This window comes from Triturus cristatus, chromosome 1_1 (genome assembly GCF_964204655.1).
Source record: "Triturus cristatus chromosome 1_1, aTriCri1.1, whole genome shotgun sequence".
Classification (NCBI taxonomy): Eukaryota; Metazoa; Chordata; class Amphibia; order Caudata; family Salamandridae; genus Triturus; species Triturus cristatus.
In genome coordinates, this window is record NC_140579.1 from 1,115,914,155 (window position 1) to 1,115,926,509 (window position 12,355).

Here is a 12,355-nt window from a genome sequence, read left to right on the forward strand (position 1 = left end):
CCTCTGGGGAGTCTACCAATTAGTTCATCTGATTTCCCACCTGGCCGCAGTACTCGTACCAGATATGAACTCAGGAGCAATCCTATGCCTTCGACCAGACTGAAGGATCATGTGGTGTGAGGAGCTGTGGTTTTTTTTCTGGGTGTCAGGTAAATTCCTGTTACCAGGTATGTCAGCTTTCCATATGTATCTGTTCTTACAGTGTGACGCCTTGGATTTTTCTTCTCAGAATTCAATTGTGACCATTATGTATTTTCTATGTATTCCAGTGGTATGGTTAGTTTGTGGGCTGACCGACGATGTCCCCGCAGGGGACCCTCATAAGAGGGCAGCCCCTTTAATGTCACAGGATGGCACACTGGACAGCCTAGTGTCTAGAGACCCCTTTGGGGTCCCGCTCGTCACTTCCGGCCTAGGTGGGGGAAGGGGAGAGGTATAAGTTCTCCCCCGCCCACCTGGCGGCCTCTTTGTCCCTCACCCTGATGCCGTTTGGTCGTGCGACTTCTGCCTGGCCGCCTGGGACCACAAGGTTAGTAACCGCCCCCTCCCCCCCAGGGTTCCAAAATTCGGGCTAGGCCCGGTAGGGACACGCCCCACGCATAAGTGCCCCTGGTCCCTGTGAGGTTAGCTGCATTGACACCAGGTGACTGGGGGACAGTAAGTGAGATGGGGGCTTGGGCGGTGGGGGTGTTGGTCCCGAAGGCGGCAGCCGCACTGGCCTGCACGGTATTTGGCGTGCACGGCCGCCGATGTGGGGGGATTTCTCATGAGCATGACCACCTCTCTCGCGGGCATGAGGCAGTGAGGTAGTGGGCCCAGACAGGGGGCATGTTAGAATTGAGGATCTCTGGTTGGCACAGGTAGGTACTTGTGACAAGCAGGGACCCTCTCCTCTAGTCAGGGTAAGGGGTTACACTCCTAAAATAACCCCTGCTCACCCTCTAGGTAGCTTGCCGCAAGCAGACAAGGCTTATCTCAGAGCGTTATAGGTTAAGCATTTGTGACCACATACAGTAACCCAGTGACAATACCACAAATGGACACCACACTAGATTTATATCAAAAATAGTGATCTTTTATATAAAGGCTTAGCACAAGACCAAACAACGACAAAAATGACATACACAGTTCAAGAATATGATTTTAGAAAGAGTTCTTAGGTTAGCGACAAAATCATTCACCTTAGCGTCTGTTTTAACCCACAGTACCTTATGATGCGATAAAAAGTTCCTAGCGGCACTCCAGCGTTGAAAATCAAGATGTTGCTTATCCGGTAGAAATTTACTCGCTAAGGCACAATGCGACAAAATTCGGCCCGCTAACGAGCGGGGCGACAATTTCACCAGCGGTTATCTTGGTTGGGTCTGCGACGATTTTCGCAGCGATAAAATTACTCACGCTAATGAGCGGTGCGATGATCTTGGCTTGTTCTGCGACGGTTTCACACAGCAGCGGCAGGCTCTGCGACGAAGTTCGCAGCGATAGAATTCTTCCAGCTAACAGGCGAATCACGGATCTTGGGCTGGTAGCGATCAAATTCGGTCCGCTAACAAGCGGGGCGGCGATTTTCCCAGCGCTGATCGGGCTCAGCGGCAGCAGGCTCTGCGACGATGTTCGCAGCGATAGAATTCTGCCCGCTAACAGGCGGAGCGGGGATCTTGGGCTGGTAGCGATCAAATTCGGTCCGCTAACGAGCGGGGCGACGATTTTCCCAGCGCTGATCGGGCTCAGCGGCAGCAGGCTCTGCGACGATGTCCTCAGCGATAAAATTCTGCACGCTAACGAGCGGTGCGACGGAAATTTTCTCACTAAGCCGGCTGTGCGTGAAAAAGTGGAGATCTTTGGTTTCTTTCTTCTTAGCCAGCTTCCCAACAGCAGGCACAGCTCCCAGAGGCCCCAAAACGGGTTCCAGCACTCTAGGAGGGGCAGAACTCACACAGCAGAGTTCAGGGGGAAGCTGGGGGTGAAGTCCTTTTGTTCCTGGGACTTCTTAACAGGAGGCCAGCTCTACTCAGGCCCTTGGAGATCTTTTTAAGCACAAGTTGAAATAAAGTCTTTTGTAGTCTCTCTCCTCTCCTTCAGCAGCAAGGCAACCACTGCAGGCCAGTCCCCCAGGTCAGGGACAGTACTCCTCCTTACAGCTTTCCCAGTTCCTTCTCCTCAGGCAGAGGTTCTTCTTGTCAAGCAGGATCTAATTTCTTGGGAGCAGGGTCCCAATACTTATACCCCTAATTCCTTTGTTCCTCTGGGGTAGAGGGGCCTTTGCCCAGTCCAAACCAGTTCCTGAGCACTTTGTTGACATGACTCTGACTTTCTATTCAGGGTGCAGGGCAGAGACATCAGCCGCTCCACAGGAGGTGGAGCCAGCATTGTGGTGGCAGAGCACAGCCCTATTCAGAGTCCAGGTGTACTCCTCCCACCCATCTGGATGTAGATCTCTCTATTCACCACCGGGCTGTCCCAGCCTGTCTCCTGGAATTCCCCAGCCCTGTCACTCACAGAAACCAGACAGCAGATACACATCCTAGCAGAGGCGGGCTGAAATGGTTAGGCAAGCAAATACCAGCTTTCTAAAAGGGGTATTTGCAAACACAGAATATTAAAATAAACTTTACTAAAAGATGTATTTTATTATTCTGAGTTCAGGCATACTAAACTCGAATTTCTACCATGTTCCCTGGGTCTGTTAGGATCATAGAATGTAACAATTCTAACAGCCCATTCTGGCCTATGGAGAACAGGTAGCCTTACAATAGTGAAAAACGAAATTGGCTGTAATTCACTATTAGGACATGCCACACACATCAGTGCTTGTCCTACCTTATGCTTACAATGCACCCTGCCCTTGGGCCTACCATAGGGGTGACTAATATGAAGTTAAGGGAAGGTTTAGGGACTGGCAAATGGGTGCACTTGCCCGGTCAGCATGACAGTACCAGACTGCATGCAGGTTCTGCAATGGCAGACCTCAGACACATTTTACTAGGCCGCTTCTGTGGGTGGCACAACCAGTGCTGCAAGCCCACCAGCAGCATTTGTATTTACAAGCCCTGGGCACTCCTGGTGCACTTTACTGGGGTCTGACAGTAAACCAAATAAGCCAATCATGGAATCCAACCAACATATACATTTTATATAGGGAGCACTTGCACTGTGGCACTGGTTGGCAGTGGCACAGTGCTCTGAGCAGCTAACACCAGCAAAACATATGAGGCACAGCGACAAAAAGTGGAAGGGAGACACACACCAAGGTGCCAGGTCTAACGCGTGTCCCCTCCAGCTGAAATTTGGGGAGAACTACCCTACCCCAGGGAGTTCCTCATCACTAAGGCGGAAAAATCTGGACAGACCGTCAGCATTGGCGTGATCTGTACCAGGGTGATGTTCCACCGTGAAATCCATACCCTGTAGGGAAATGGACCACCTCAACAGCTTTGGATTCTCACCCCTCATATGCATCAACCATCTGAGGGGCCTGTGGTCTGTCTGAACCCGGAAGTGAGACCCAAACAGGTATGGTCTTAGCTTCTTCAGTGGCCAGACCACAGCAAATGCCTTACGCTCAATAGCACGCTCAATAGCACTCCATCTCTGTTCCCGTGGAAGTAATCTCCTGCTAATGAAGGCTACAGGTTGATCTAGGCCCTCCTCATTAATCTGTGAAAGAACAGCCCCCACACCATGCTCTGAAGCGTCTCTCTGAACGATAAACTCTTTGGAGAAGTTGGGAGCCAAGAGCACGGGCGCAGTGCACATAGCAGCTTTCAGGGCCTCAAAAGCTTTCTGACAGGTGTCAGTCCAAATCACTTTCCTGGGCTGCTTCCTAGAAGTCAGCGCTGTCAAGGGGGCAACAATGTTGCCATACCCCTTGACAAACCTCCTGTAGTACCCGGTGAGACCTAGGAAGGCTCTCACCTCTGTCTGGGTTTTGGGCGACTCCCAATTCAGGATGGTTTCTATCTTGGATTGAAGGGGCGCCACCTGGCCGCTCCCAACCTGGTGCCCCAAGTACACCACGGAACCCTGCCCGATCTGGCACTTACTCGCCTTGATCGTGAGGCCTGCCTCCGCAGCACCATCAACACTTCCCAGAGGTGGCGCAGGTGTTCTTCCCAAGTGGAGCTGAACACCGCGATGTCATCCAGGTAGGCAGCACTGAACGAATCCAGTCCAGCCAACACCTGGTTGACCAACCTCTGGAAGTTGGCAGGGGCATTCTTCATCCCAAAGGGCATAACCCGGAACTGGTAGTGCCCATCTGGGGTGGAAAATGCTGACCTCTCTTTGGCCCCATCGGTCAAGGCGATCTGCCAGTACCCAGACGTTAAATTAAACGTGCTGAGGTAGTTGGCAGCCCCTAGCCGATCTATGAGCTCATCAGCTCTGGGGATGGGGTGTGCATCAGTCCTGGTGACTGAATTGAGTCCTCTGTAGTCCACACAGAGCCGGAGTTCGGGTGTGGCTCCCGGCGCTGCAGCCTTTGGGACCAAGACCACGGGGCTGGCCCAAGGACTGCTGGAGGACTCAATTACCCCGAGTGCAAACATCTTGGAGACCTCTTCCTTGATGCATGCCCTCACCCTGTCAGTCACCCTGTAGGCCTTGTGCCTCACAGGTGTACTATCCCCAGTGTCAACATCATGGACGCACCAATCAGTGACACCGTGAACCAGGGAAAACAGATCAGAAAATTGTCCCAGCAGCTGGCGACAATCATTCTGTTGCTCAGGGGTCAGGGCGGAAGAGAGGATGACACCATCCACTGACCCATCTTGCTCCTGGGCTGACAGGAGCTCAGGAAGAGGCTCGGTCTCCTCTTCCATCCAAGCATCTGTTGCCAAGAGCATGCCCACTTGGGACCTCTCCAAGTGGGGCTTGAGGCGGTTGACATGAAGGACCCTTAAGGGGTTCCTTGGAGACCGCAAATCCACCAAATAGGTAACAGGACTCTTGCGCTCCACAACCTCAAAGAGACCGGTCCACTTATCCTGGAGCGCACAAGGCTCCACGGGGGCCAAGACCCACACCTTTTGTCCAGGCTGAAGCTCTACCAGAGTGGCATTCTGGTCGTACCACCGCTTCATCTCCTCCTGGCTGGCTTCCAGATTTGCCTCAGCAAGTTGCCTGAATTGCCTAGTCTGATTCCTGAAGGCCAGCATGTAGCTATATACATTCTGGGGAGGTTTCCTGGGAGATTGCTCCCAGCCTTCCTTGACCAGACTTAGAGGTCCTCTCACTGGGTGGCCATACAGGAGCTCAAAGGGGCTGAACCCTAGAGACTTCTGTGGCACCTCACGGTACGCAAAGAGAAGGCATGGCAAGAGGACGTCCCACTTACGCCTCATGGGTTCTTCCAGACCCATTATCATGCCCTTGAGGGTACGGTTGAATCTCTCAACCAACCTGTTTCCTTGGGGGTGGTAAGGTGTGGTGAACTTGTAGGTTACACCACACTCTTGCCAAAGGGATTTCATATATTTGGATATGAAATTGGTACCCCGGTCAGACACCACCTCTAGAGGGAATCCCACTCTGCAGAAAATTCCCATCAGTGCACGTCCCACCACGGGGGCCGTCACTGTCCTCAGAGGGATGGCTTCCGGGTACCGGGTGGCATGGTCCACCAGGACCCGGATAAACCTGTTGCCCATGGCTGTCCTGGGGTCCAGTGGCCCCACAATGTCAATCCCCACTCGCTGGAATGGGGTACCGACCACAGGGAATGGCTGGAGAGGAGCCTTCTGCTTCCTCCCACTCTTTCCACTTGCCTGGCAAGTCTGACAGGTCCTGCAGTGAGTGTCTGAACTCCTGTGCATTTGGGGCCAATAAAAGTGGGTGACAAGCCTTTCAAAGGTCTTGTCCTGCCCCAAATGTCCTGCCAATGGCACATCGTGAGCCAGCCCCAGTAGGAAGGCTCTGAAGTCCTGGGGTACCACCAGCGCACGGGCTGACCCAGGCTCAGCAACCCTAGGCTCTGTATATAGGAGGTCGTTCTCCCAGTAAATGAAATGTGACACAGACTGATCACATGCGGCCTGGTCTGCAGCCTGCTGCCGCATACCCACGAGAGAAGGGCATTCTTTCTGTGCCTTACAAAAGTCCTCCCTGGAGGGGCCTCCTTCCTGCTGCCAATGGGTCAGCTCAGGCAGGTCCCCCAGTTCAGCTATCTGTTCCCCGGTAGGCTCCAGGGCATCCCCCTCAAGGTCTGCTTCCTCCTGGGCCGTGGGTAATTCAGGGGCCAGTTTCCCGCGCCCCCTGCCTCTTCTCTCTAAGGCCGGTCCCTGGGCCTCCCTCTCAGGCTCCAGGACCTCTTGAGCACCTCTACTTGCTGCCATGGACCGTGTGGTGAAACACCCCCAATCCGGCATATCCAACATTTCCAGGTGAGCACGCCGCTCCACCTTAGCCCAAGGTGAGCTCTCCAAGTTGTTCCCTAACAGACAGTCCACAGGCATGGCGGGCCTCACAGCTACCTGAAGAGTACCAGAGACCCCCCCCCCCCCTCAAAGGGAACCTGAGCCACCTTGCAGTGACTCTCTGTGTTGTCAGCGGCAACAACTGTATGGAATGCTCCTGGGACAACCTGCTCTTGAGACACCAAGTGACACTTGACAGCTGTCACACTGACTCCTGTGTCTCTGAGAGCTTCCACCCTACGGCCATTGATGGTCACCCACTGCCTGTATTACTTAGTGTTATCAGTCAGCTGGGTTTGGGGGACCATCTCACAGTCTCCTAATGAGACAAGGGACATCTCTGCGGGACCCCACCCACCTTGGAGTGCCCTCTCCTCCCCCAAGGCTACACTAGCCATCTGCCGGGGCGGAGTACCAGTGGGTGCTGGTTTACCATACAAAGGACACTTTAAATCAGAGGCAAAATGCCCTATGGTACCACACTTGTAAGATTTTAGGGGCCCCTTCTGAATAGGTGGACCTGTCGGGGCCCCGGTCGGTTTCTGGGGTGGGGGAGGCTGAGAACCTTTCCCTTGGTTTCCTTGGGGATTAATTTGGGGTCTTCTTGGGAACTCCCTCTGGTTACCCCTGTCCCCCCCACTCCTCTGCTGGGGACCCTGTCCACCTTTGGCGGAATCTCCCATTGGACCCTTGTGGACCCTGGTACTGACCCAGCGGTCCGCCTCCTCAGCAAGCTTTCTAGGGTTAGTCAGCCTGCTATCAATCAGGTGCTGGCGTAGCTCAGTAAAACAATTAATGGACAAGTGCTCCCATGCCATTAAATCAAGAAGCCCTTGATAATCATCAACCTTGCTACCCTTCACCCAGCCATCCAGTGCTCTGCAAAAAAAAGTTATATACTCAACATACGTACTGTTTGGAATCTTTGTGCAACCCCTGATTCTTTGCCTATACAACTCAGGGGTTAACCCATACCTAGTCATCAAAGCTTCCTTCATATGGGGATAAGAATTATAATCATCTGAAGGCAAGTCTAGCAGTGTGTCCCGCCCCTCACTAAGGAACCGCCCCCACAACCCCGCTCCCCAATCTTTCTCAGGGACCCGGTGGGAAGACATGGCTACCTCATAGGCTTTGAACCACTGTCCTATGTCATCACCCTTAAAAATTCTTTCACCACATCTTTGGGTATGTACACCCTTGATTCTGCCTGCAATGACGGTGTGCTGCCACCAGAGGGAGTAGACTCTAAACTCTTAGCCTTTAGATCTAATTCCCTCAACTTCATCTCATGCTCCATTTGGAATTTCCTCTCTTCCAGAGCCATCTTTTTGCTTTCCAGCTCCAGTTGCCCATTCAATTTAGTTTTGCCGTCTCCATTTCATGCATCCTGGTTTCTTTCCTGTCTGCCAACTTCTGGCGACAGGCCTCTTCCAAAACTCTGGACGCTTCCTGCTGGTTCAATTATTTCTGCCTCCTCATGTGATCTGGACTCAATCCAGGCCCTCAGCGCCTTGAGTAGATCTGCCTTAAGCTTACATCCAATAATGGGGACTTGAAACTTTTTACAGAAGCCCTTCAGCTGGGCCTTGGTGTAGCTCTCTAGTCTCTCTTCTTCCCATTCAACATCTTCAACTTCAGAGACTACAAATGGTGCTTTCTCAACAATGACTGAACCAGGCATGATTTAAAAACTGGAGATTTCTTGGCAAACAAAAATCAAAAGGTATGTAGCTGCGTTATGGTCTGAACTCACTAAGTGGTGTTCACCAATCACTGTACATGAATCACAAATGCAAATTCAGAATCCTAACCACTGACCACCAATGTTAGAATTGAGGATCTCTGGTTGGCACAGGTAACAAGCAATGACCCTCTCCTCTAGTCAGGGTAAGGGGTTACACTCCTAAAATAACCTCTGCTCACCCTCTAGGTAGCTTGGCGCGAGCAGACAAGGCTTATCTCAGAGCGTTATAGGTTAAGCATTTGTGACCACATACAGTAACCCAGTGACAACACCACAAATGGACACCACAAAAATAGTGATCTTTTATATAAAGGCTTAGCACAAGACCAAATAACGACATAAATGACATACACAGTTCAAGAATATGATTTTAGAAAGAGCTCTTAGATTAGAGACAAAATCATTCACCTTAGCGTCCGTTTTAACCCACAGTACCTTATGATGCGATAAAAAGCTCCTAGCGGCACTATGCGACAAAATTTGGCCCGCTAACGAGCGGGGCGCCAATTTCACCAGCGGTTATCTTGGTTGGGTCTGCGACGATTTTCGCAGCGATAAAATTACTCACGCTAATGAGCGGTGCGATGATCTTGGCTTGTTCTGCGACGATTTCACACAGCAGCGGCAGGCTCTGCGACGAAGTTTGCAGTGATAGAATTCTTCCTGCTAACAGGCGAAGCACGGATCTTGGGCTGGTAGCGATCAAATTCGGTCCGCTAACGAGCAGGGCGACGATTTTCCCAGTGCTGATCGGGCTCAGCGGCAGCAGGCTCTGCGACGATGTTCGCAGCGATAGAATTCTGCCCGCTAACAGGCGGAGCGGGGATCTTGGGCTGGTAGCGATCAAATTCGGTCCGCTAACGAGCGGGGCGACAATTTTCCCAGGGCTGATCGGGCTCAGCGGCAGCAGGCTCTGCGACGATGTCCTCAGCGATAAAATTCTGCACGCTAACGAATGGTGCGACGGAAATTTTCTCGCTAAGCCGGCTGTGCGTGAAAAAGTGGAGATCTTTGGTTTCTTTCCCATTAGCCAGCTTCCCAACAGCAGGCACAGCTCCCAGAGGCCCCAAAACTGGTTCTAGCACTCTAGGAGGGCAGAACTCACACAGCAGAGTTCAGGGGGAAGCTGGGGGTGAAGTCCTTTTGTTCCTGGGACTTCTTAACAGGAGGCCAGCTCTACTCAGGCCCTTGGAGATCTTTTTAAGCACAAGTTGAAATAAAGTCTTTTGTAGTCTCTCTCCTCTCCTTCAGCAGCAAGGCAACCACTGCAGGCCAATACCCCAGGTCAGGGACAGTACTCCTCCTTACAGCTTTCCCAGTTCCTTCTCCTCAGGCAGAGGTTCTTCTTGTCAAGCAGGATCTAATTTCTTGGGAGCAGGGTCCCAATACTTATACCCCTAATTCCTTTGTTCCTCTGGGGTAGAGGGGCCTTTGCCCAGTCCAAACCAGTTCCTGAGCACTTTGTTGACATGACTGACTTTCCTATTCAGAGTGCAGGGCAGAGACATCAGCCGCTCCACAGGAGGTGGAGCCAGCATTGTGGTGGCAGAGCACAGCCCTATTCAGAGTCCAGGTGTACTCCTCCCTCCCATCTGGATGTAGATCTCTATATTCACCACCGGGCTGCCCCAGCCTGTCTCCTGGAATTCCCCAGCCCTGTCACTCACAGAAACGAGACAGCAGATACACATCCTAGCAGAGGCGGGCTGAAATGGTTAGGCAAGCAAATACCAGCTTTCTAAAAGGGGTATTTGCAAACACAGAATATTAAAATAAACTTTACTAAAAGATGTATTTTATTATTCTGAGTTCAGGCATACTAAACTCGAATTTCTACCATGTTCCCTGGGTCTGTTAGGATCATAGAATGTGACAATTCTAACAGCCTATTCTAGCCTATGGAGAACAGGTAGCCTTACAATAGTGAAAATCGAAATTGGCTGTAATTCACTATTAGGACATGCCACACACATCAGGGCTTGTCCTACCTTATGCTGACAATGCACCCTGCCCTTGGGCCTACCATAGGGGTGACTAATATGAAGTTAAGGGAAGGTTTAGGGACTGGCAAGTGGGTGCACTTGCCCAGTCAGCATGACAGTACCAGACTGCATGCAGGTTCTGCAATGGCAGACCTTAGACACATTTTACTAGGCCGCTTCTGTGGGTGGCACAACCAGTGCTGCAAGCCCACCAGCAGCATTTGTATTTACAAGCCCTGGGCACTTCTGGTGCACTTTACTGGGGTCTGACAGTAAACCAAATAAGCCAATCATGGAATCCAACCAACATATACATTTTAAATAGGGAGAACTTGCACTGTGGCACTGGTTGTAAGTGGCACAGTGCTCTGAGCAGCTAAAACCAGCAAAATGCATGAGGCACAGCGACAAAAAGTGGAAGGGAGACTCACGCCAAGGTGCCAGGTCTAACAGGGCACCACATCGAGTAAGGGGTAGAGGCCGGGTAGCATGCCCATCCTTATAGGGGAGAGTAACCCACCGCGGCATCTGCGCCGGGGGTCGGGGAATCTAGACCGGAACCAGGCCCTGGGCTCTAGCGCCGGGGGGGCTGCAATGTGGCCTAACGGCTCGATCGGGTGGGTCTCGAAGCTGTAGAACCCGGTTCGCGTCTCGCAGGGTCGCTCAAACATCCTGTGATTCTGGGCAAATCACTGAATCTCTATGTCTAGAAATCAATGTGTGCGTCTGTAATGCAGTTGGTGCTCAAGTGAAGCGCTCTGATACCCTCAGTCGGGTTCCCCTAAATACAACTGCCCAAACACATGCGCGCAGAGGTCTCCCTGAGCGATGTTGGGTAGCCTGGATCTTCCCGGCGCTTGCCTTCGGTGAGCCGTCTGCCCCTGCACAAGTGACCCGGGCCGTCGGGAGGCCGGTCCTGGCAGTGTGGTTACCGGGGGGTTGAAGCGGAGGAAGGGTCTCCCTGAGTGAAGTTTGGGCAGCCCAGATCTTCCCGCACAAGTGACCTGTGCCGCCGGGAGGCCGTGCCGGGTTGCTGCCTGGCCTCGGACGACATGGGGGTCATAGCACTACTAGATATAGCACCGATAGGCCAGGAGCGGCTGTTTTGGCTAAAGTGCATCACGCGAGGGGGGCTGCCGCTGGGGGCCGAGATGCGGTTGGGACCGCAGGGGGGCCGCCATGTCCGGGGGGGGTGAGAAGTTGGCCTGGCATATGCTGGTCACTAGTTATAGTGGCCACCTTGCACCAGTCCAATTCGACTCTTGGTAGATAGGTTTAAAGACAACCTTTTAAAGAAAGCTATCCTAGTGGTAGCTGTATAGAGCAGCCTTCAGGCTAAGTCTCTGGGGAATGTAAAGCAGCTTGTTTTACCTTATAATCTCTTGAATTGCCAAATGAAAAGACACCACACAGGTATATATATCAAATATGTAAGTATTTATTTCTAAATATACTCTACTAATCTCTTTATGAGATTAGAGCCAGGTAAACATTCAAAAGATCAACAGTTCTCAATAAATTAAGCACAAATATGGCTGTAGCCCTAGGGGCGTACCAGACCATATACTAAAATAATGGGTTAACAAACTCGACTTGCAAAAGGAAGAGGCCATGGGCCTTGGGAATCGATGGGGCTTCACTTCTGCAGTGTTAGCAGGTAACTAATCAGCCCACAGGAGACGCGTGCAGTGTCTAAACACACACGCGGGATTTCAATGCGTTTCAATGGCAAATGTCGCGGTTTGTATTTTACAGTTCTAGGGCACTTCGCAAAAGTCAACAGGCAAGCAACTTACAGGGTAAGTATTTCGAGAGCCAACACACACTTGGGCACCGGAGTGCACGAGTTACCTCACCCAGGGAAGCCGGGTGCATAGGTGTCCTTTGGTGTCGGGTCGCGATGCTGTTTCCAATGGAGATCACTGGATACTTGCTGCTTGTGACGACTGGAGAGGTGTCCGTTCGAATCCGACGATGGATTGGAGTTGCAGAAGACCTAGAAATTGAGGGGACAGAGTTCAGAGTCACTTGCCAGTGACCGGTGGCAAGCAAGCTGGATGACCACAGCTGTTGCGTCTCTTCAGGTCGGTGATGGTGTTTTGTCTCTTCGCTCACGAGGTCCAGGAAGGCTCGACGATGACCAGCAGCTGGATTCGGGAGGTCTCACAAAGTCTGCAGCTGTCGACGGTGTTGGCACCCGGATTGGAGCT